The sequence below is a fragment of the Aphelocoma coerulescens genome, chromosome 8 (genome assembly GCF_041296385.1).
Source record: "Aphelocoma coerulescens isolate FSJ_1873_10779 chromosome 8, UR_Acoe_1.0, whole genome shotgun sequence".
Classification (NCBI taxonomy): domain Eukaryota; kingdom Metazoa; phylum Chordata; class Aves; order Passeriformes; family Corvidae; genus Aphelocoma; species Aphelocoma coerulescens.
Window position 1 is genome coordinate 9,951,335 of NC_091022.1, and position 26,601 is coordinate 9,977,935.

At 37.5% G+C, this 26,601-nt stretch overlaps 1 long non-coding RNA gene across 1 annotated transcript; it reads left to right on the plus strand.

The window, feature by feature from the left end:
• Nucleotides 1-1,288: 1,288 nt before the first annotated feature.
• On the plus strand, nucleotides 1,289-15,268 carry LOC138114259 (uncharacterized). The gene is made up of 5 exons (XR_011152550.1): nucleotides 1,289-1,591; nucleotides 7,280-7,445; nucleotides 8,092-8,286; nucleotides 14,314-14,518; nucleotides 15,192-15,268. It is a non-coding gene; the product is annotated as an uncharacterized lncRNA (long non-coding RNA).
• The last annotated feature ends 11,333 nt before the right edge of the window (nucleotides 15,269-26,601 follow it).

Here is a 26,601-nt window from a genome sequence, read left to right on the forward strand (position 1 = left end):
ATTATTAGCTGCTTTAGCATGTAAAACCAAAATCTAAACACTGCTCAGCATTCCTTCTGCCACAATTAAGCCATTATGAGCTGAACTTCTGCATTTGCTGTTGTATTTTCAGTTTAAAGGTTATTATTTCTTTGGTAATTGAGTTTTACTGGTTTTGCATAATCTGCATTAATTACAGTAATTAATGGTAATATTACTTTGGCTCTGTTGTGTACCCAAAATCTGAGCCTGTGACAATTCATTGCGAGTATTGGAAAGGACAGATAATATAATGTGAATAGCTTATAAAAACTAGTCTTAAGTTTGTCAGTGATAAATTTTAATGGGGACAAATAATTAGAGCTATTATTGCAGAAAAAAGGGCTTTAAAATTCCATTTGCTTCTGCCTTTCACATTGAAAAATAATTTAATTTTTCCATAAACCATAATACTTTGACTGCACAAGATCTGTAGTAGATACTGGTAGACAGAGATAGAATTGGAGAGACCTAAAGTGTTTCCCATATATTTTTTTTCTTGGTGGTGTATTTACAGAAAATAATTGGTACTGCAGGTAAAAGCATGATTTACCCAACATCTTGCTGGATTAGCACGTAGCAATAAAGGTTCCATGTATGCATGGACCTGTCTTTATCCTTATTTACATGCACCAAACCTACCAGACCTAAATATTTTCAAGGTAATAAATCCTCTGACAGCACAGTCTTATCAAAATGCTCTTGTATGTGGTCAGAAGGAAGTTATTTCTTAAAACCCAGCAAACTTTTTGATCATATCTACGTAGCAAATTTGCCTTTTCAGTGGTGTATAAAGTCATAGTTGTATCTTGGTAGCTGTGTTTCATTTTCTTGATTTTCTGATGGGTTCTTTCTGCTGCTTTCCAATATTTCAAAGAAACATCATGCCTTGGAAATATTGTATGTGATTGTTTCATTCCTTTCAGGAGAAAAACTGCTGCATGTAAAAATGCTGTGATTCTGGCTGTGGCAGCTGGAGCCAGCCATGCTGGGAGCAGGTGCTCCACAAGCCTTTCCCCACAGCTCTGCCAGCAGAACTCTCTCCACTCCAGCCAAGCTCTCGTCATCTCGTTACTGGCTGTCTCCTGGGCAGCCTGGCACTTGGGCCAGCTTTCTTTTGTGTTGATAAAGAGCAAATTGGACTAGATTGCAATTACTTAATTCATTTCACTTCTGAAACACATGCACCTGGGTATTCTCATGGCCCCAAGGGCAGCTGCAGGCTTTAAATGCCCTGAGCAGCCTGCCCTGCTTCTCACCTCCTGTTCCTTTCAATTTGAGCTTAGCTTGCTGCCCTGCTCTGTGCCATAGTTGTGCCAGGCTGTTCCTTGTATCCATCCCCATGCCTGTTCTCTGTGCTCAGGCTCTGTGAGGTGGTGCCAGCTGGCAAGGGCACAGCTGGTGCTGTTCACCTTTGGCTCCTGCTCATCCTCCTTCATGGAGCTGCCTCTGATGCTCCTGGAGAGGTGTTTTTACAGGGAATCCAAGATTTTGCAGTTCTATACAGAAAGCTCAGAAATGCTAGTCAGCTTATACAGTCACCAGAGAAGTGGAAGACACTTTCTACAGATAGGTAACTGCAGCTTTTTATTTACTTTGCAATCCCGTGGGTAATTTTGAATACATCAGTTTAAGTGACCAACTCAGGATCATGAAAGAGCCATGTGGCTCAGGGCAGAAATTCAATCCTAATACCCTTGTTCCACATCTGCTCAATTTGTGAAGTGGCTTCATGTGAGAAAAGAGGCAATTAAAAGCTGTTAGTGTTGATTTTATGGATGGTACTGAGAACTCAAGCAGTATCTGTCTAGTTCAAGTTTTCTGTATTCACATCTACTCAGAAAACAGACATTGTAATGCAGGAAGGAAAAGCATTTATATCCTACTCAGTCATGTGTTTTAGTGCCTTCCCTATAAAATAAATGCACCCAGTCTTTTCTCCTCAAACCCTTGAAATTCTAAAAAGAGAAAAGCCACTATTAGAAGAAAACTGTCTTGAGTACTTGCCATTGAGATAAGCTTGCATTTGTCTTTTGGTTGCAAAAGGACACAGGCTTTTGCTGATGCACAGTTTTACTCTGTCTCCTCTTTCCCCAGCAATGCTGGCTTCCTGCAGCATGGTTCCTTTAAACTCAGCCTGCCCATTAATTATACTCTCAAGACATTAAAGCCTTGCAATATAAATATGCAGTTTTTGCTCAGTCCTAAACAGGTCTATGTGCTCAAGGGAATCAAAGGGCAGTACTCCCAGCCAATAGTACTGGTACAGCTCACAGCTCCTGTGAGCCTCACCTTTTGGTATGAAACAAAAAGAAAATGGCAAAATAAAACTCAGCTCCATGTTTATGTGGCCTTCTTCTATCCCTTCTTACAGCATCTCTGGTAAGATTGGAGCTTTGTAAACTGAATTCACTCAAATTCCCTGAAAGTTTTTGTTATTTGTTCAACAAAACCCAACCAGAAATCTCAATTGGTAAAAATTTCACATCTGCTCCCCCAGACCAAGGTTTGTTAACACAAAGGCAACATTTCCAAACTCAGGTGTTCAGAAGTGCTCTGTCAGAGTCTCTGGCAGGTGTTCGTCACAGGAGGTGCCTCAATGATGTTTCTTAACCAGGTTCTTTTAAACTATTCGATTTTGAAATCTCTTACCATTATTCATTTAATTTCTGGCACTGTAGTTTACTGCATTTCACATGAACCTGTGCCAAAATAGATGTAAATGCACTCAATTCTTTGTGTTTTAATTTCCTCAAGAAGATTAATTTTTAATCAAAACTATCCTTCGTAAACTTCATCTACCCTCTGTTTCTTCCCCAGAGGGCTCATCTGAGTCCCTCTGAACTCAGAGGGAATTGTCTCAGTGTATTGTAAAGGCTTTAAATGAGCCTTCAAATGCTGCCTTCCATATGGAAAAACAAGTAAACATCCCTACCTTTTCCTTTTTTCTTTTTTTTTTTTAGATAGGTTAACACTTTGAATATCTGCATTCACTGAGACTGTAAATGTGTTAATTTAGAACTTTTCAGGTGCTTTATAGCATTTTCTGTTTGCTCAGAAGTACTCACCTCTCTGAAGATTAATTTTTACAAATATATTTTCTCCTTTATTTGTAAACTGTTTGCTTTAACAAATAACTAATCATGTTCATTGCTGGGATCATGGGGATATTGATTTTGCTTTAGGAGTGGTTTACTCAGGTTTTTTTCAATACTAGAAGAATGTTTAATCTCTGATAACTTGTCATAAAATCATTTCCTTAAATGACTGATTGAAAATAACAACAACAAAAAAAATCCTCCACAGTGTCTTGGACAGCTATTGTTGCTGTCAACATTGCTGAAGTGCACAGTATCAGGAATATGGACAATATGGAATCACCTGTGCCTGTAGACACTGGCGAGGACCACCAGTGCCTTCAGATCCACCTTCTGGTTTAATCAAGGTTAACTTGGACAAATGCCATGGGAAGAAAAAAGCCATCCCCACAGTTGACCTTTGTGGAATTTCATTTCACCATGACTTTTTATTCTTTCAGTTCTAAGTATGCAATTAATAGAAAAAGAGGTAAAGGGCAATTGGTTTCCTGTCAGTAACCCAGGGGTCAGAATTTGAGGTAAATTAGATAATTAACAAAGTCCCTAAAGCAGACCCACAGTGGAAATGGAATTTAAGAACTAATAAAAGACATTTATAAAATTATGCACAGGAACTGGAGGTGCTTTGGAAAAACCAGCAGGCTTTCAGTTAAAGGGAGTGACACTATTGGAACTCATAAATGACAAAGCAAGCCCATCTTCAGAGAAACAAAGTCTGAAGTCTGGGGTTGAAACAGGCCCATTTCTTCCAACTTCTGATTTCCACACGTGGTTTTAAAATTTAGGTAGTAAAATCACAGTTAAAGATCAAGAGAGGAGTATTTTTGTAACAAATAACAATTAATGTTGTCCTCCATAGAATCAAGGTGGATATTATTGAGGTCTGTGGCTTGCAGCTACAAGCTGTATGCTTGGGATAATGTCCTTACATAGGGTCAGCAGAGAAACACAATTGTGGGGTCCTAGGAAAGAATGGCCTCAGCTTTAAGTTATACAATGTGGCAAGGGATAAATGAAGGTTAAATACCAATATATTTATTACCTGAGGGTTTTTTGGGTATGTGGTGTTTTGGTTTTTTGGGTTTTTATTTTGTTTTTTGGGGGGAGAGTGGTGAGGTTCATGTGTTTATTTTTTCAGAATATATTCCCTGGTTTTGTGATTACCAGGAGTTTACATTGCAAGCAGTAGCTGGTGGCAAACTTGTTAAGTAAAAGTAAACTGACAGCAGACAAGGGATGTAGGAAAATGCATTTATATGGCTGTGACAAGACAATCTTCATGATCAAGTTCTCAGGACAAATGAAAGAGAACAGCTCTGTTGCTTCAATGAAAAATGAGAGTTTACTGTCTGACTTGATTTTTGTAGCTCCAAAATATGACCACAAGGGTGTAAGTTTGATTTTTAGGGATGTTTCAGAAAATGTGTAATGTAGAAAATGGCTAATATTTTGTTTACATAACCATCAACGATTCTATTTATTAAAGGATCAGAATTAGGAGAATTTATTAGGAGGATCAGAATAGCATTTGTTTGCAGAATAATGGTCTAATGAATGACCTGGTACAAGCTGGTATAAGTCTATTCAATTCTGCTTTTCCACCAGCAGAGGTGATAGCACTGGAAGGAGGAGAGTTTTGACATAATTATGTGACATGGCACTGCTATAAGATAAAGTTCAAACACACCGCCGGGGATGAGTCTGATTATCCGAGCCCTAAATAATTTCATTCAGATTCAGTTCAAAGTCATGCTGTCAGACTTCTAACAAATGGCAGGATGGGAGGTTTTTATCAAGTGCCTGACACCTGAAGGTCAGCTGTGGTCCTTCTCGTTTATGGGATGTGAAATATTGTCCAGGATGTTGCCATAATCCCAAGTGAAGAAAAGTCGTGCCTGGGCCTAATCTCAGGTCCTACTGTGAAGAAGGGGCCGGGTGGGAGGGAGAGAAACACCCCTCTGCTGTGCTAAGCCACAGCAATAAAGTGTTACTTGGTCTGTACCCTCCGTGCCCACGCCCTGAGAGCTGCACTTCTGGAACGCTGCAGTAACACCTGCACTGGCTGCCTGAGCTGGGTTCCATGAGCTGTGGGAGCTCACAGAACTTAATCAGCAATCAAGGTGTACACCAAATATGGGGAAAGCAATTACACTGTAATAATGCAATGTAATAAATTAAGGTCATATTGACTACAATCAATCTGAATAATTTAGTACCACTGAAAACCAGTATCACACACCTATTGAAACATTCATTACAATAATTGTTTAGGCTATATAAAAAGCCTATAATTCAATATGAATATTAACAGCCTCTATTTCCCAGGCAGCTAGGAAATTATTAGTACTGATGATTTTGTATGTAATATGGAAATTATGTTCTTAATGGCAGTGAATGTTTTATTGCAGTGAAGATATAGAAACCAGATTTGTACTGGCAGTTATGAATTACAGCAAGGTATTGTGTACTGAATAGTTTCTTCCTAAGTCAATATTGTTAACAAAGATGGGTTTGGGGTTTTTTTTTATTTGTGGAGTAGCAATGGGCTTTATAGCTTTTTTCTCTTTGTTTTGCTTTAAAAGTAAATAAATAAATAAAAGCCTCACAGTTGGCTGTAAGACAAAAGCAAGACTGAGCAGTGGCAATATGGTTAACCTAAAGAGGTTTGTATTCAGTTGAGGTCTTTGATTAAAGTTCTATTTCCAAGGGTCTTGCTGTGTTTGGGCCCCAGGCCCTCATCTGTAAAAAGGGTACAATGTGTTGTCTGTGGGGTTTTTCTGTGGTTTTTTTTATGGTTTTTGGTTTGTTTTTTTTGTTGTTGTTGTTGTTTTGGGTTTTTTGTTTGTGTTTTGTTGCTGCTGTTTGGTTGGGTTTTGTTTTGGGGCATTTTTTTTGTTTGTTTATTTGTTGTGGGCTGTTTTGGACAGAGGTTGTCTTTGTGAAATACAGCTGCAGAGTGGTCCACTGTTGGCTGTTATACTCTAATAAAAAATCAAAGATGCTTTCTTCAAACGTCTTTTAAATTTAGAAACAAGTAAGGAAATGTTTCTTCCAACTATTCTAGAAAGGATAAGACAAGCCTTATTGCCTGGTCTGACCCTGCTGTAGCATGACACCCCTGTATAGTCACTGACAGAGTCGTAGTAAATCATTTTTTATATTGTGTTCTTAAGAATTTCTTGGAATAGGTGGATACAAGCAGTAGATATTTCCTTCATAAAGTACTCATTACAATATACCTAGTTCCTTGATGTCTCAGGCACCCTTAATGACTTTATAATTGCAGATATTATAGAGGTCAAAGGGTTGCCCTTTTCATCCCAATGGTAGAAAAATGTTTAATTTTGGTTCTAGTCCATCTGGAGCTAGAGGAAAAAATTGCTGTAGTTTCTTACTTAGATATTGATCCTTGGGCCTTTGGATGTTTTATTAGGTTTGCTAGATATGGCTTGTTAGTATATTCTAGATATGTTTCACTTCTGGTATTGACTTTTGGAAAGCACAACAAAATGCAGTTCAAGACATGAATCTTTGTTCCTTTTTACTTCCCTATGGCAATGCAGTTCAGAGTGTCAGAACTGCTGCTGTAAAGCTGTGAGCTCTGCACATGTCCCAGTACGTGACAGTGAGCAGAGCTGATGCTTCTGAAATCCATAGAGAATTTTGGGAACTCTGGCAGTACACAGAAAGAATATTACTTACAAATAGGTCTCTCAATGATTACATTATTAAAAAAAAAAAAAAAAAAAGAGCAAAGCAATTAGAAAGATGTATCTCTCTCCCTGCCTTGGCACCTATTTTATGTTTGTAGTTGGGCTATGCAGAAATCAGTCTTTACATTAATTTAAAGAACATTGACACCTATAGTTTGCCATTACTGCTCAGGATGCAGTTGTATCTAACAAGCCAGAATGAGCACATCTTTTTCATGACTTATTTACTAAGTTTTTGAACTCTGCTCAGTGCTTTAAAGTGTGCTGGGAGAGTGCTTCCCAATAAAAATCACAGTCAGAATGGGCTCCTCCTTTCCAGTCTGATTTTCTGGATGCCATTGGTCACTCAGGTGATGCCTGCCTGTGATCTCAGGTGGTGGCAGAAGGAGTAGCTTTGCTCTTCTAAAACAGGAGCTGTCTCAAAGGGACTGAACCCATCTCTTCCTGCAGGAACCTGCTGCTCTGGATACAAGCAACTGGAGCAACAGAGTCTGTTTCAAGATCAGTTAAAGCTCCTGAATAAAGATACTGCCTCATACTGTGATTACATATTTATGGAAATATAACTGAGCTGAGTGAAGACTTAATTTTGCTTTATTATAAATGGAATCAAAGGGTTTGTATGGTGGTCTTTTTGTTGTTGGTTTTTTTTTTTTTTAATATGTCTTGGAGTTTTTTCAGAAAAGTAACAAAGATGTTCCAAAATCATTAATTTTGTATTGAAAATTATTTCAGTAAAACTAATCTCCTCAAGCACAAGTAAATGTAAGTAAAATTAGATTTGAATGTAATTTGATTAACAGTTGTCAGGGAAAGGGAAAAAATAAAAAGAAAGATTTCTGCATTTACAGAAAGTACTGAACGTATGGACAATGAGACAATTCCAGTAAATTAGCAGCCTGCTTAATTCATTAAGAATTCATCTCTTGGGTAATTGCTGAAACTGAAAATGTTGACAGCCTATTACTGAAACCTCTGTAGGATCCTAATATGGAGTTGAGGGATTTTTCTGTTAAGCTGAATGACTCCTTAGAGTCAGAGAAAAGAAGAATGTTGGCTGCCACCCTGTAGTTTGCCAGGAATGTGTTCTTTACCATTAAATTATAAGAATATAGGGAAGAATTTTAATTTATAAAAGGCCATGTTGACATCTGCCTGAGATCTAAGTTTCTGAGTAATGGGATGCTAGAAATCTGTAATATTTTGTCTTTGAAAAGTTAGATTCTGTGTCTACTGACAGAAATTATCACATCTATTTTTAGCTTCTTTTTTTGAAAAATTGTATCTGTGAGATGGCTGCATGATAAAAAAGTCTGAGATTGTGCAAGACGGGCCTTTCTGCAAAAGGAAGATTAGTAATGTGAAATACAGTTGATTCACATTCTTATTGCTACCATCTGCATTATGCAGCATTTTCCACAGCCAGAGCCACTGTGCAACTGAGAAAAACATCACAGGTGGGGGGTTTATATCCTTTTTTAATTGATATCTTTCACTGCTGCATGTTTCAATTTTGTGCTCATCTGATTCTTTATGTTGCTGTATATCTTCTGGATTGTAGCTCTGACAGTAAATGTCAGGGTAGGAGCCAAATCCTTAATTCAAGTGCAATTTAATTTTCAAATCCATAAGTAGAGTAGTTGTCAGAACAAGGGTTGAAAATTAATGCATTTTTCTATAAATAATGGAGTTCTATCTGATAGTGTAATCTCCCCTAGTATTAATCTTTAATGATCAACTGTTTCCACGTTTCTCTTCACCATAGGTCTAATCAGAAAAAAAATTACAAAACAGACAGTTGCAAACAGCATCTGGTATCCCCCCTCCCCTTGCTTTTAATGCCTGACAAATACCTTCAGTCTAGGAAGACACTTGGTCGATTTAAAAAAAAACACAAACACACATAACAAACAATAATCCGCTCAAATCAGTAAATTGGAATTTAAAAAATATCATTAAGCAGCACCTATCAGTGCAGTGTAGATAGAAGTGTCCCTGCATTTGCAGAATTATCAGGTTGGAGAGACTCTGAGGAAACCATTAGGACTTGGTGTAAGGGTGTTTTTCTTCTGAAGTTATTCAGCCTACTGGAAAGTAATCTCCCCAGGTGATCAATACTTTGCTCACTGTGCTGATTGAGTCAGCCTCCCAAACATAAACAGAAGAAAATAAACCCCACAGACAGTTTGTAAACCCAACCAGGCCATAAATGAGTCAACACATCCATTAAGAAACACTGACTTTCCATCTCTTCACATTTATGGTAAGTACAGATTGCAAACAGGAAATTGTTAACTCTGTGGGAGGTGGCAGTAATTATGCACTGCACCACACCACCACCCAGGAACCTGGTTTTGCATACTACTTACTGCAACTTCATTTTTGGTATTCTTACCATGAAACAAATACAATCATACCTTGCATGATGCTTGTCAAAACTGCCATCTTACTAGGAGGAGAACTGTTAGTGAATTCAACATGTAATTCAGAGAGTGGACTTTGTAAGATTTTATTATCTCTGTATAAACATGATTACCCAAGCCTTTTCCATTTCAAACTGCTATTAATTCATGGTTCTAAAACCTTTATTCATGGAAAAAACCTTGGGGATCTAACTACACAGGAATTATTTTAAAACTTCAGTGGTAACATCCTGAGAAATACTGTGGACTCTCAGACAACACTATCCTCCCCTATTCAGTGAGTACACACAGCAAAACCAACTCCTACAGTGGCACACTGGGGCCGTGGCTTTCCATCCAGTCAGAGTTGGGACCCTCCATGCTGGTCACATCAGGGCCAAAATCCAAAGCCATATGTGTGTAACATGCAACATTAACTAATACAAGTATGGCTCTCAGAAAGCCTTGGTAGGCAAAAAAAAAAAGTCTTCCCTAAACACTTCTGAGCTTCAGCCCTTGCTAGGTATTTCTGCTGTCTCTGTACCCCTCATGCAGACAATTAGAGGAACTCTTTGGTTCATTTCTTGTGTTGGAGCCCAGACTTGTTCTGAACTACATATGGAAGTTCTGAGCTACATAGGGATTTGTCCCCTGCCCTGACACAGCTGATCCACAGCAGCCCCAAACTTAGCTTCAGTCCTCAGGCCTGGTGTAGGAACCCAGTCCTGTTGCATGATCTGAAGTAGGATGTGTTCCCTTCTCGTTTAAGGAAAGCTGGCTATTCTATCTGAATGGATAGTGATTAAACACAGCATTTCTTGAACTAACTAGTGAAGTGATTTCAAATAGCTTAATTCAAATGGTAAATTATTTAATTCCTAGAAAAATGAGTAATGACTTAGCTGTTTCTGTATGCTCAATTACCATCCAAAATTCAGAATAAGATCTTGTTAATGATTTCCTCGAGTCCTTGCTATGTGCATTTAGCAAAGCAGTGAAATGTGAGTTGTAATTTGAAATGAGTAGCACATTACCAGGTTGCTGTGCCTGTATGCTGCTGCACTGAATCATCTCTGATGTGAAGGAGAGGAAGAAAAACAGAGGGAGAGGCAGAAAACTGACTGATAAACATGACTGATGCAATGATTTCCCAGCAGAACAGCAACAAAAGTAATAATGACACTCGTAAATATTGCTAAAATGCAACTAGCAAAATGCAGTTCTTATATTTTCCTTTATTGCTCATTATATTCTAACCCAGTTTGTTCTGAATAATGAAATTATTCAAGAGTGGCCGACAGAGATTGCACCTTATGTATATTTGAATTCAGGGTGTCGTTTCCTGGTTTGGGATTTAGTAGTTTAAATATAGACAATATTTTTTCTAAGTAGTAAAATACCTTAATTTTTATGGGGAAGAAACATTAAGAGGATATAGACTTTACTGAAATATGTCAAACTTGAAAAGCTAGAGGGGAAAAGTGTCACTTCTTCCTTAGAAGACAAATATGCTGGCAACTGTGTGCGTTGTTTTACAAACATTGACCCTGTGGCATAGTTCTGAAAAAGCTTTTACAATAACTTTATGTGTGTTATTGGCTGTGCTGTGAGTAGAAGCACTACAGCTGTCCATAAAGTACTGTCAGACAATCCATCTGCTGCAGGAATATCAAAATCTCCAAATGAGAAGAGCCACACAGCTTTCAAATGGGAGAAAACATAACTCTGCTTAACTGCCCTCTGTGGATTCTCTCTTACACAATGCCCAGTAGTGCAAGGCTGTCAATCAGTACTTAAATGGGGACATTAATTAGCTCAGAATAGCTTCTCATTTCTGGTTGATTATTGCTTCAAATGGTTTCTCTTTAGATAAATTATTCATGAATTATTATGGTCATCCTTTCTTTGGCTCTAAGGAATTTATATTACCTGATAAGTGACCAATCTATTGACTTTTCTTCATTAGTCATTGTATAGTGTTTTGTATTCCACCAGCTCATTTCACCTTTTCTTGAAGGAGATGCTGACATATGATTGTAAATAATCATTGCACAGTAAATGCCTTACACTTGACAGCGTTAGCTTGAGCACCTTACAGGATCTGTGCCATCTCAACATGATGTGTGAGAAAAAGGAGATAATTTTCTTAGTAAGTGTTCTTTAAGTGATAGATTTTCTTGTATTTCTACAATTAGTTCCGTTAGCTTGTGCTGTCACTTTACATTTAACTAAGGAAAGTGAAGCATGAGTTTTAATGCAATCTTCACATCTGTAAGGTTAAAATTTGCTTAAATATAAAGATCTGTTGTGAATCCATCACAGTGTCACACATATTTCACCCAGGGACTAACAGTTCAGCCTCCAGGGAGAAAAATCTTAGGGGGTGCTCTGTGGTTTGCAATGATCAGAGCATCAGGGCCTGTTAGTGAAGTGAAGGCCTAGAAAAATATGAGAAGGAAACTTGTGACATTAGTAAAGTCTGGGGAGGGGAAATTGCATAGGCAAAGTTTTGAGAAAGGATTAGACAGGTGAGTGATGAATTTCTGGTGTTGGGTGTCACTGAAAACAAAAACTTGTAAATCTATGCTTTTTTTGTATGTGAACCTGACCTTATCTTGACTTTTCCTGTTTGGGAGTTAAAAAAGCATAGCCAACTTGCTTACACTGGCAGGAATGAAATAGAATTTGGGGCAGATGAAGGAATGGCTTGACTTCCAAAGGAAAAAGGAACAGTGCTACAGGGAAGAAGAAATGGCCTCAGAGTATATGGGGGAATGTGGAAGGTGTGGGCGTGGGTTCTCTTGTTAATAAAATATTTTTGACCAGGGATAAATAAGCTGTTGGATGACACTGCAAAAATACAGGTTGTTCTGGCTGAACAGGGTAAATGCTCTTCAGTGGAAAGTCAGTTCATAAACATCTTGCAAAGATACCAGAATGATGCACAGCATTTTCTAGTAAGTCAAGAAACCAAATGAGATTTGGATCCAGTGGGATGGAATTTCAGTCTTGTTTGTTGGTTTGCAGGACAAGTGCACTTCTTGACCAGAACCAAGCAGTCACTTGGAGCACTCCTGCCTTCAGGTCACTTGTTAAGGGGGTGCTCTAGGCTCAGTTCCAGAGAGCACTGCATGTTCTGTGGAGAACGCTGCTGCCAGAAGCACCAACCCTTACGCTGCACTGCCAAAAGGGCTGATTGACTGCAAGTGTGTGATGCTCCCTGGGATGCAGTGCTGGCTGCTGTTCCTTGTGCCTAGGGAGGTTTGTTAAAACTCTTCCCGACATGCCCACCTGCTGGCAGTGTTTAGAATACTGTCACCTGCTCAGACAGGTCCAGCTTTGATGAGGATAAACAAAATCCATGACAGGAACAGGGAGGCTCTGTCAGACTAACATTAGGACTGCAGTGTATATTAGCTTTTTTTTCCATGGAAATTTTGATGTGGTTTCTATTCCAACAATGGATTTGCTTCCCCTGGGAAATGGTAGACCCAAAATATCTTTCACAGCCTTTTGCACAGAAGTTGAAGTCATATTATACGCTTTAAAAGCAGCCAGCACATTTGCAATTATTTCAAACAGAAAACATATTGAGAGCCTGCTAAAATACAGCTTTCTGTCCTTTGGGATTTAATTTGCTTAGAAACAAAACATTCCCCTGAAGATAAATAGCAACAGGCATTGATTCTATTAACTGGAACTACGCTTCCAAATTAATTGAAAAAGATTTCCTAAAACCACTGTAACACTTCTATCAATTAAAAATATGTCCTGATTGGAAAGTTTGGTACTGAAGGATTATAGTTACAGCACACTGAAAACTTACTGAGTTAACTTCTAATTAAGCTATTTCATATCAAACTATTTTAATTAAGCTATTTTATATCAGGCTACTTTGTATCAGAGACAAATGCAGCATCACTTCAAAGAGTTTATGCTGAACATGAAAATCATTAACACTCAAATAAAGATGTGCCATATGGTTTGGCAGGAACGGGAATACCCAGACATGGGGGCAGCTTGAAGCTTCAGTATTTGGAGTCCATTAGTCTAGAAGGAAAAAATGCTGAAGTCTTCAAAGAACATGGACATTATCACATGGATATATTTTGTTTTAATTCATTGGTTAATCCAGTCCTGAGTAATTTCAAGTATTTCAAATGTTAAAATAAAGGTGCAGGTGGAGGGGCAGTTGATTACTGCTAATCATGTTGGTAAATAAATTATGGAAGTGTAAAATACAAAATTTTAGATATAACTTCTTGATGTTGGGAAAATCAAGAATGGAAAAATCAGTAGAAATGAAGGGAAGAGATGTTCTTTGAGAACAGACCATTGTGAGAAAGATCTTTGCCCTGGCTTCTGTCCTTCTGAATTCCAGGATGTTCATAGATCCTAGTGCAGTGATTAAAGCTAAAATGGTACTTACACAGTTGAGGACTGGCCTTGAACATTTTCCCAACTTCAAAGGATTTTAATCTGTGACTAGAAGATGAAGTGCTTGACTTTTCAAATGAGACAATACAGACTCCACCTCAGAATGCATTAACAGGATGTGCTGGATGGTTCCCAAACGAGAGAAAGTTTTATGTAAAGAGAAAGTAATAATCATGTACCTTGAAAAACCTCTAAACACGACTCCTCGACATTCAGCATGTGCACTAAATGCTGACAAGTGTTGCAAGTGCAGCATGAATGCCACAGGCAAATTGGTTTCCTTTCTTTCTCAGTTCAGATTTCAATGCCTTGTGCAGGTTAGCAAGCATGGAATTCTCTGGTTTTGTTACAGAACAGTCTTTTTCTCTGGGAGATGCAAGGCTGGGGTGGGGGTAGGTGCTGCAATAGTTGAAATTATAAATTAGGAATTTCATTCTGCTTTTAATCAAGAGCAGAGCTGAAAATACAGAGTGGCTTGAAGTGTTTACCTGTCCTACTTGAAAATGCTTTCCAATCTTTCTGTAGCACAAATGATAAAACTAGAATTAATTATTCTGAGGAAAACTATAATGACTTTTTTTTTTTTTTTACTTCCTCAGTATTGAGAGCAACTTCTTTTTTTGTGTGCTTTTTTTCTCATGCCAGAACTTAATCTTTTTGGAATGTATAATTTGCTGCTACAGTAAAGAAACCATTCAAAATATAGAAAAATAAGCTGAGAAGATGCAGAAGCATGTGATGCATTTATCACCTGGCCAGCCATGTGGCAGACCTGTGACTGACGAGAGCATGACAGTTGAGGGGTGCCAAAGAAAAGTGATAATAATCCTCAAAAATCAAACTGTTTCAGGTACAGTTATATTAAGTATTTTATTTTTTTTTTTTAACTTGTGCACAACTTTGCATTTGCAGGTCTTACCTGAAGTCTGCAAAGATAAAAATGCCAACATGCAGAGATTAAAAACAATTTTCCAGGTACTTCTGAACTGTCTGGAATTTGGAAGGACTGTAGATCTTGTGACATACACTTGTCTCAGGAATTATGGGCTCTTCAGATAAGCTTTGAATAATCATCAAACATTTTGCTGCTTATGGCTTATCTTCCATTTCAAACTCTGAAATATTTTATGCTTATCTGTCACAACAAAAAGGGAAAGGAGTCAAGGTGCTATCAAGGTCAAAAAAATTGTACAACCATCAATAATAAGAGGTTTCTCAGTGCTCTTAGACATTTCCTGGTACCTGCACCCTGAGGCTGACAACTGAAAGTAGGAAAAGGTTTGGGTTGTGTTAATTTAACAAAAGCGTTTTAAAATATCAGCTCTTATCTCTAGAAGTGTTAGTCAGTGTAAAGAAAAGATAAGATTTCAATTAACTGGAGGTGAAATATTGGTTCAATGTGTTTTCCTCCTTGTTTTTGATTGCTTCTTGTTTTCAGGATAGTTAAACATATTTAATAATCGTTATCTGAGTATTAAGCAATTATTTTGAAGTCGTGCTGAACAGAACCTTTTTCCTAACAGCTCTGCTTTGACATTTTGTAATAAGGAAATCTGGCCAAGTAGACCCAGTTTGGCAGAAGCAAGGGCTGTAATATTTAAGGTAAGTTACAGTGATGTAATTTTTATAATACTTCTTCCTTATCTATTCCTCTAAATTCCTGGTAAAGCCAGTTATGAAACATTTTCTTTGTTTTATTTGTTGGTGTACTTCTCAATTGTAGAAAATATGTCAAAAAAAGAGTATCACAAACTCTCAAACCTATTTATCAGCTTTAAAAAAGCACTTTAAACAGTTCAATGATATTTATGATAAAATTCTTTTGTGATCAGAATTTTGGGGTGGGGGTCTGTTTGTTGGGATGTTTTTTGGGAGAAAAGGGATTGAGTTTTGGTTTTTCATTGTTTTAACAAAAAAGTTTTCTTAAATAACACAACAGGTGTTTGAAACTCCAGTAGTTTATTGGTACTGATACTTTTCAGTGAGTCTGCTGACTGCTGAGACCACTTTGTTCACACCAGTTTTGCTCACGATGATTAGGATGGGCTCAAATTGATCAGTAATAGTGTTTCCACTATTCCAAGTCATCTTAGACCACACTTCCATGGTGGCTGTTTTGCCTCGTGTGCAGCAGAATCAGTTTCCCTAAATCTAAATAAAACTTATTCATCCTTGAAATCAGGCAGCAATATTTAATATAAGTATTTATACATAAATATATAAATGAAGGACTCATCTGTATGTAGTGAGTGTTATGCTGAATATGATTAAGTTCAATTTGGCTTATAGAAATAGGCACGTTATTAAAAAATACAGTGTTTTGCTTGCACTTGCTTTGGGATGGTAATTGAAGCAATGCCCATGATGAAGACAAACTGCAGTAATATGTGTAAGATCAGTGAGGATCAGAGAAGTTATAGCAAAGGGTCAAGGGATGAACTGCAATATCCGTGTTAATCAGTCACTCCCCTTGTCCTATAAAAATGAAGAAAACCAAAATTTTTTGATGTTTAGTTTAAAGAGCATAGAGTAAGAACACCTGGAAGTTGAATTTCGTCACCCTTTTATTCTTCATATTGTTATTTATATGTTATTGTTATTATTGGGTTAGTCTTTCATCTTTCTCAGGTGAAATAAATAGACCCAAATGCTTCAGTCTTGCAGTTTTTCCAAATCTTCAGTGACATTTGCAATAGAACCCTCCCAGCTTCTGTAACACTTTTTTTCACTGTGGACACTGGCCACTATTCCAACAGCAGTTTTATCACAGCAAATAAGAACACGAAGTAGATGTTCTGTCTCTTCAGCGTGTAACAAAAGCTTCTGCTTAACACCTTCCACTGCACTGTTATTGTGAGCTTGGGCTTGGGATTCCCAGGGCTCTCTTTGGCATTACTTCTTCCCAGTACCCTTTCCTGTCCCTAAAGGACGTGATCTACTCCTTTTATTCTGTATAAATCTCTATACTTAGCCAAAACCAAAGATGAATATTTTTTACTTGTGCCTGGTTTACCATCAAATAAAGATGGTTTTCATCATGATTATTCCACTGCATGAATCTTTGTCTCAATCTTTATGTACCTGCAAATACGACAATTATATAATTTCTTTCTAGTGACAAAGACAGAGTATTAGTTTGGTTATAATATCCAAACTTGGAGGAACTTCTTAAGTGACACCTAATTGAAAGTAATATCAGTCTGTAGGGTCCTTGAGGGAGTCGTGATATCCTAAAGCAAATGTTTAGCTTGAGCTCTGTTTTGTCTCCATTGGTTTGTTGTATATTCAGATTCCATGCCAAGAGATTGGTGTTTACAGGGGAATGTTGGTGATAGGGGTGTTATTGAGAAAGTTCTTGTGGTGTAGTATAAAAGGTGAATACCAAAGACTGTGCAGCTGCTCTCTATTCCAAATTCATTTCATGACTGAGTCCCCCTTAAATTTAAATATTTATATCTTGTGTGAGGTTTTTTTCTGTAGATGGTTCTTTCAGAGGAAATTTGTAGCCACTGGCTGCTGTAAGTTACTTATTCCTCTCTAGGAAGTAATCAAAAGCTGTCCAGATTTAGTGGAAATCTTTAATAACTTCAGGGACAGAGTTTAAAAAAAACCCCATGTACAGACTTACTACACATTCACTGATAATACAGAGGCTATGAAATATTTTGCACATGCAAATTTAGTGACTCCTACATTAAATTACAATAAATATTAAACAGAATTTATGTATTTGGATTAAATTTACTTATTATTTAATTGTTCTTGAACCTATCTTATTTCCAAAGTTTTGTGAAAGTGTGATTATAAACACTGCATATTTAGAGTTTTTTAGTTAAAATATAATCAAGTTTGAAGAAAAAAACTCTACAGCATAGCAAAGAGAGGGACATTAACAGTGGTAGGAGGAATGGGAATTATTGGGCAAGTGGCTATAGTCCAAGATCTAAAGGATGATTGTGACTGACCAATATTATTTACATTAAGAAGATTGCACCTCAACTCTGCCACTTTTTTGTTAGATTTGAGGATTCCTGCTAGTTAAATGTAAGGTCTTCACTGAAAGAGCACCAGTGCTGAACAACAGACAGCAGCTGTGGAGCCAGCACTTACTCCACCTGATCTTGTCTGGTTATTCTAAGTGCCACCTTTTATGGATCTGCATAGCTTCACACACTAATGATTTAAATCACTGTAAAGGTGGTTTTTGGTAGACTAAATAAGTTCTACAGAAATAAATCTCTCTTACTTTCTCACTGTAGGTGAACTCAGATCTCTGTTTTGTCCTCTGGAGGTGGTAATGTATTTACTATAACTATAAATCTTGTCAGGACCTACTTTGCTTGGAGCCTAAATGCTCTAAGGAGCACTTGAAAAACTGGAAGGGCCCCGGCAAAAGACAGAGGTCTCACAAAGATCTCCCCTCTGTGCTCGTGCCTTTGCTCACACAACCTCAGCAGCACATAGCTGGGAGTGTGCTGATGTGTTTAGAGCTCTGCCTGCACAGTTTTCAAGCCAGGACTAGTACCTGTAGCAAGGAGATGCAGTATAGGTATTTCTCATTTACACCCTGCTGTGTCACCAGGCTTTTCTGGGCATGCACACAGGGCAAAGCTTCGTGTAAAATAAAAATCAGAGTTAGGCTGTCACAGGGAAAAGTGCTCAGCTCGTGGCTTTAGAAGTAAGGTTTGGAGCGGCTTCATGATTTATTAATTGCATGTTAATAACTGCCAGTGAGCCAGTCATTCCTGATAGCTACAGTAACCTGCACAAAATGTTAACAAAGACCTACAATTCCCTAAATGCTTTATAACCACTCCTCAAATGTTCTAGACAAGCACCAAGTGCACGCTGCCTCTCCTGCAGGCCTTGGCAGCTGCAGGCACCCTGTTGGCTCCTGGGGGAACAGCTTCTGCTCTTTACATGCAGCTCCTGGTAGAACTTGGGGTGTCCTGGCTTTATGTGCACCTTGTCCCCACCTAAAACCTGCAAATCCACTAAGCCTGCTGGTGACAAGGGCACCATGGTCACCTGCACACACCCAGGGCTGGGTCCCCAGTGCTGCACCTCTGGCTGACAGTGAGGTGAGGTGACTTCTGCCAGAGCAACCTTCTGCTCTGTTGTCCCCTTCACACTCTAAGACCCCCATGATTGCTGCAAATTTTCACGATTTTAACTCTGCTTTTTTACTCAAGCTAAATTCAGCTTTATTCACTGCATGAGAAGTTTAAGGAAATAATAGGAACTGGACATGTCAGAGCATGATTCAGTCCCAGAAAATGACAATAAACCAGCCTGCTGAGCTGTAACTAAGCACGACTGCCAGGGTGTTCCTTTGTTAGAGGGCAGAGGAGAGTGGGAATGGGCTGACTGAGGAATCCGAAAGCATTAGAAACATTGGAATTAAATAAGAATGGAATTATTTGTTAAATCATAGTGTCATTCCTCAATGGCAATGAATATCACTCTGGGAAGCAGTCTTCCTACATTCTTCCCTGGTATACTAATAAACAAGAGAAAATTCCTGGAATTGTTCCTTATAATATTGATTTGTACGTATTTATATAGCTTTTGGGGCTCTGCAGTCGAAAATAGTATTAAAATTGCATTGATAGCATCGAATACGTGTGACTGAACTCACAGTGTTTCAATAACTGGCTGCCTACTGCTGTGTGTGTCCTGACTCCTATGTGCTCTGGAAATTGAAGGTATTAACTAAAATAGGAAGTTATAGAATAATTGTTTTTGAAAAAAGCAATCCATAAACTTGCACGAGATCATTTCATTTCCAAAGAATGTAGAATATTGTAGAATGACTGGTAGAAAGACTCCAAGTGACATAGTTTGGGTTCAGAAGCCTTTCTGCATATAATCAGTGATAAGACTGGAAGCTAAATTAAACAAGAAATGAACAGGTTAAGTGAAACACCAGGAGAAAAGAGAACGACAGCTATAATGGAAATGCATTTAATTATCAGTAAAAAGTTTAAGAACATTCTAAATATTTCACCTGTATATTTGGTTGAATAAAGATATGACTACTCATGAGTGGCAAATATTTGTCTGCAAATGTATTGTTGCAGCAGGTAATTACTGTGAAGTTTTAGCTTGTTCTATACCTATGATGGGTTTGATTAACAAGCTTCTAAAACATTCCCAGTAGAGAGGACTGTCAATACCACTGACGTGTGTCTTGTACTTTTATTACTCTGCAATTCTTTTCGAGGTGATATGAAGAGGCCAGAAAATGTAAGCACGAATACTGAAACAGGCTCTGCTTGTCACTCTTTTTTTTTTACTATAGAACAGGCATTAGGAAAAGGTTATTTATTAATTTTTGCGGGGCTGGCGTGGTTTTTTTGTCGCTGAAACAGTTCATTTTAACCTGAGAAGACACCATGGTTTGAGCAGCTTCCTAAAAACTGCCAATAACCATTACACTCACCAGAATTCGATAAATTCAACCAGATTTTTTTCCTTTTGTGAGAAAACTGTGTCAGCCTATGTGTATTCTTTCTTCTACATATCCTGAGCCACCATTTCACATTGTCAATGTTACGAAATTTCTTATTAAAAACATTTCAGAAATGGATTTGCATAATAAAAATTGTAGAGTATAATCACAGGTAATATTTGCAGGGCTGTGGAAAATGCAATCTTTTTCTGTCTTTGCATATCTTCCTTTTTCATGTGCAGAGAATTGTTGATCTTTCCTACTTCAAAAGATAAATTTGGGGTTATTATGTACCTTGTACCTTGATATCTTATTGACTGCAGTACATTATGAATCTTACTTGGTAGCACAGCCTGGCAGCCTACCAAGAGCAAACAAGCTATTCCTTACTCCACTTCATTGCAGTGTCTGACTGCTTTGCAATGGAGCAAAAGTCCCTTGACAGATGTCCTGACAAAGCAATAATGAAAAGGTCATACCACATTTCCTGCAGCATTTCTCTTGTTTTTTTAGTGGCTGTGTACTGAAAATTAGAGCAAATTACACCTAATTAGGGAGACTAACTTCTGCAATAAAGTAAAGTGTCTTTTATCAAAGTTATTACACATTCTATTTGAAAATTCTGAAACTCTTAAGTAGCATCTTGACAACATTCTTATTCAGATCCAGTCTTACAACGTTTTACCTTTTCTAAAGATCAAGGTCACCAACTCAGCAGTTCTTGTTTTATGGGGCCTTGGGGCCATTTTGAACTATTACTACTTCAGGAATTGTTGATTATGATTGAATACTGAAACAAAAGCACATCATAGACATTCTGAGCAAGTCTTCCCTGACAGCATTGTCAGCATATGGAATAAGATGTGCCCAGTATGTAGTGACAATTATGAAAATACTTGCTTATCAATTATTTTATCTTCCCTTGATAAGTCATAAATGATTAAAGGCTAATTCTAAAAATTCTGCATGTTTGAGAAAATACACCAAATTTTGGTTCTTTTATCATAAAGTTTTGATTTTAGAAAGCAAAGTAAAGATAACTGATGATGCTAAAGAATATTTTCTGTGTCGCTATAGAAAAGTAGTAAAGTTTGGAAGAGACTATTTGGAAAGGCTACAGGAGCCTTTCAGCTGACTTAATTAGTTTTGCTAGACCCATAGGCCCTTAATTACAGTAGCAACAGTGGCATCATTATGTCACCAGTAAAATAAGGTGCTTAATTGTGCAGTTACTACACTGCTTTAAAAAGCCTTATTTATTTTCCTTTCTGTCAGACCTTTTCTGCATCAGCAATAGCAACAATAAACTTTGTTACATTCCACCTTGCTCCATGTTTTAAAATGCTTCGAAAATGTGGTCCAAACTCAAGCAGGAGTTACAAGTCACTAAGATTGTTCCCATCACATTTTCTTCTAAATGAGAAACACAGATTATGATTAGTACATTTGGAGAGAATCTACTCACAATAAATCTTATTTTCCCTCTGCTTTGTCTAACAAGTGGAGGAGAGTCAGAATAGAGTGTTCTAATTACACAGATGCAAATATTGGCTCAAAAATAATTTTTTATTTGTAATTAAATTGTTGTTTAGTAATGGTAATTGTTCCACTAAATGCATACATTTTTCTTTCCCTCTGTTTTGTCTAATCTGATGATTAATGCGTGACATGCTCAGGTCGATGACTAATCAAAGTTCTTCCTGGGTTCAGCTGCCTTTTTCTCACAAAATCCAATCAAAATACACAGACTGAGGGAAGAAAAAGACCTTTCAGTCCAACTCTGTCAGTCAATGTTCCTCATAAAAATTACTTTTATATTCATGTATGTTCTATACTTGATACAATGTACACTTAAACATATCTAGTGAGAAACTTTTTGTTACTGGAAAAGCTTTCTTCCAACACTGTAGATGACACAGCCCCAGGACTGATGAACTTGGCTTTCATTAAGAAGCATGAGGGAGTGTAATAATTCAGCTAAGACTAAAGCTGATGAAATGAATGCAGCTTTGATACAGTCTCTTAACTCCTTCTATTGTCCTTGATAAAAAGCATATTTTTTAATATACAAAGTGAATTTATTGATGTATTTTTATAATCTGAATCACAGAATTTAATTGTAAGTTATTTATATTTGGTTTATTTCATTATAAGAAGATGCTACAATTTTTAGGACTGAATGTTTCAATGCAGATGAAGCTTATATTCACATCTACTTTTGTGGGTTTGATCTACTCCCTTGAGTTTCTTTCCCAAAGTTTTTCCTCATACTGTGGTTCCATCTTTGAGCTAAACACTGAGATGCTCTTTTGGGGGCAGGGGAGAAAGGCTGATCTGGAGAACAAGAGCTGCCAAGACATGATGTGAGAGCAACTCTGTGTGACTGGAGCAGGCAAAACTGTCTGAGAGCATCTGCAGAAACTGTGGTACTGCTGGAGATGATGATGACCATCATCCAGACTGAAGGGCAGCCAGGGAATTACAAAAAGACTTTTGAAACAATGTGGAAGTACCTCAAAAATAAATATCAAAGATATTGTGAGGTACACCTTGTAATTCTAAAGAAATTCTTCCCCCTTAGACATTACTTATTTGACTTGCCTTTTCTGAAAAGTCATGATTTTCATCATTGTAACTTTTACATAGTCTAATCCTAGAGGAAGAAGTACAATGGTTATAAAAATGATTGAATATATAATAGATATTATAGTAATTATTTAAGACAGAAATTATTAATAATAGATGAAATACAAATAATTGTATTTAAATTTTTTCTCTGACAGCAAGCTAGGGACTAGATTCTTAGTAAAGAAGTTGTTTAATGCAGACTCGTTTTGTACAGTTGAGGGTGTATCCTCATCTACCTCAGTGCTGTTCTGAGACAGGCTCTTGAAATTCTTCCAGTTCTCAAATTATAGGTGTTGGGCTCTACTGAGTTATAAACAATTGAATAAACATATTATGTAATGGTATGGAGGTCTATTACACATCAAGATGAACTGCAAAAGCAAATTGTGACACCAAAGTGATAAAGAATTAGGACTTTATGTGCTGCTAGTGCTGAACCACAATTATCTTAGCCAAGAACGAGTAATTATTCAAAATAAAACACAATTTGCTCTCAATGCAGACTGCTCAGAATATAGGGGGTGTAAGTCTTCACTGATGTAAAATCATTTGGCTCAAAGGCTAAGTTTTCCAAATCAGTGTGACCTTTTCGTGTCCTTCAGTATCAGCCTGTTCCTAAAATGGATAATTTTTTCAGGGACTTTAAAAACGAGTCTGCAGAGACAGAAACTGTATTGAAATTTTACTCTAAGCCTCTCCACTGTCAACAGTCATGATTTTTTTCTGTCATGAGTTTGGTTGTTTGGTTGGTTTTTTTGGTTGGGCTTTTCTGCGTGTTTTGCTGTCCTGTGAATTAGAGGTCAATGATCTTAGACAAAGCCACGTTTGGATGTTCCTGGTGGGTACCAGTAGAGAGATACAACTGCAGGTACTGGGCACAAAACATTTTCCTTGAGACCTTGAATGGAGCTGTCAGGGTGCTGTGAATTTGCCCTTTCTAGAGAAACAAAAGTGAAACTCTATACAGAGCACAAATAATTTCTCTCTCTAGGTATGGCATTGTCAATAGAAGCAGTGATCCCCTGGATTTGTGCTCAGTGTAAGGTGAGGGGCTTCTGTAAACTTGGGGTCTGAAGAAGTGTGAGGTGCAACATGTCCTGTCCCAGACAATGCCAGGGAGTTGTTTTACAAGTTCCTCTCCAGTCAAAAACCCAGTGAATCTAACTCAAATGTCATCCCCTGTGCTCCCTGCTAGCTGCAGGGGTACCCTTTACCTTGATTTGTTTTTAGGCATGAGCATTAGAAATTATCACCAAAAGAATAACAGGTAATTCAAGTGGTTCTCAGAATCCTTAGAAAGATGAGGCATCTGTCTTATATTTTTGCACGGTCAGGCAAAAATATAAGGAAATATATTGAAATTGTGCCTTAAGATTATTAAATCAGCTTGACACACTCATGATAAAGGCACCAGGAGAAGTTTTCTTCATCAGTGGATTTTGTATTAGGAGTGCATGGAATTTATACCAGGTACTTAACTTCAGCATATCCTCCAGACACTGGCTGCCAGGATATTGTGGTGTTGCTCCAAGATGGCAGGTAATAGAAACAGCATTTCTGAAGTGGCACTCTCATGATACGTAATTTGATAAAGTGCTCATTAACAATTTTCACTTTTGTTATATAATGTCATCTCATTTTAGTTATATAATGTGTTTCAAAAGTTAGCACATCCTCAGTATTTCCATGCTCTAATCAATTCATCTTGTGAAGTTTTGAAAATACAGCAAAAAAGCACTTTTCACTGCTAAAACACAGCTACTAGCTTGGCGTTTTCCTCAATACTAATGTGGTCTTACTGTACCATTAGTAGAAATTAAGAGCAAACAAGTATGTTAAAGCTATCTAAACTTACCACCAAATATCCTAATCTGTTTAATTTCACTTGTCCTTGGATTGTGCATATTTCTTCAGCTGCAGCGAACATAAATCCTGTGGTTGAACTGAATAATCCCTTTGTTATCGTATGATTTGGGTATCCTGGTCATGCATATCAGTGGCATCACTAATATAAATATTATTTTAACAGCAATAAAGTTCTAAGGAAGAATTCACTATATAGGAACTTTGTCTGGGCAGGATTTTTTTAAATGATTCTTTAATGGCTTGTTTACTGTTTTTATTTTTCAAAGTGGATGATTAAAACTGAAAGCACCTGTGGTGACTGTACAAGAATAATCCCACAAAATGGTGATATTTGTTTTTTGCCAAATGAGAAAAAAGATGTATAGAATGAATTTACTATTTAGAGTTAGTGTTATACTGTCTAGAACAATATTCTATGGCAGCAATTCAAGTACTTCGTCAAAGAAAAGGGAACTCTTTGGGGGCATATGCACAGATAGTGAAACTTATGAAATGTTGATATTCCCACAGCCACAGAGAATCTGAGATTGGGCTCAGCCCAGCTGTCGAGCTTGTATTAATATTCACTGAACACAGAAACAGCTTTAGTTTCAACACCAAAGAATAATAAATTGTTCATACTGTAGCTGTCACTGTGAGTGCTGTCTCCAAACAGAGCAGCCTCTCATTAAGGGGAATATCTGTGAGAATTTACACTACTTTTACAGTAATTGATACAGCAGTTCCATTCCATTACTGTGGATATGTGTGGTGACTGAATATCTTTGATCTTTTGCAGTGCTGTGCTGACATCAGAAAAGTGTTAGTGGTGAAGTCTGGAAGGGATTAAGGCTTATTATTACTAATCTAATATATTTTAATGAAACTCAGATTGACTGTTGTATTGTTAGAACCTTTTCATCTCTTAATATATGGAAGGAGGAGTACAGATCAGTCTTCCTGTTCAGAAATTATAAGTGATCACAATAGTTGCAAATGGGTCCTTCTTCCCCTCCTTCATCATGTGAATGGATTCTGGGTACAGAGATGGATGAAGAATTCAGAGTACACTTGTCTCATTCTAATGCTTCCTGCCAGAATATTTATGTGCAGTGCTGATTTGTATGTTACCCTTTATTTCATGTCATGTGACAATTTATGGCATTGTCTCAGAAGTTTTAGCAAAAGGAGCTCTTTGCTTTCTCAGATGTTCTTAGCTATATCAGGCCATGGTACCAATTGGATTTTAAACGTGCTGGATTACAATGGAACTCCTGTGGAAGTGCCTGTGACATTCACATGAACACCTCATGAATTCTTAATAATCTGCAGCTTATATTGAATAGTGAATTAATTACTAAGACAAATATAACTATATCCCATCTTTGTGATCAGGGCAGCTGTGTGAGTAGTAAAGTAAGTGTCCTTGATAAAAACAGTGGGAGAACTCGTAAAATCACAAAGCAGCAGCTGTGAGGAAGAAAGAGACAGATCCACTAAGCAACTGGGGGTGAAATGGAAGCATGAGGTCATGAAAATGGTATGTTGTGTGTGCCTGTAGGTAACAGAATGAGTTATGGAATATCATGCTAAAATGTAAAAATGCTATCCCTAAAAAAATTATCAAGACCAGAGAGCTTGTCCTATAATTTATTTGAACATTGCAAGTACACTATTACTGCAGGGTACATAGAATAAAATGAGAAAAAGAACAATTAGTTTTTCCTGGTTTTTGAATTATGTTGCTAGTACATTTTTTTCAGGATAACATTTGTGGGGGAAAAGTATGGAAGCTTCTTGGTGAGCGAGTCAGGGCACTAGAGGGAGAAAAGGAAATATAGTCAGTGTTACTCAGCATTGCATGGTACTGAGTGGGTGGAATTTTGGCTGTGCTGAAAGCTTGGAGACTTCCTATTAATTTATTTCATTTTTGGTGTTTGTTTCATAAACCAAAGCTCACTGGTGTAACTGAGAAGCCTTCTACTGCAGGGCAGATTGGACTGATGTCA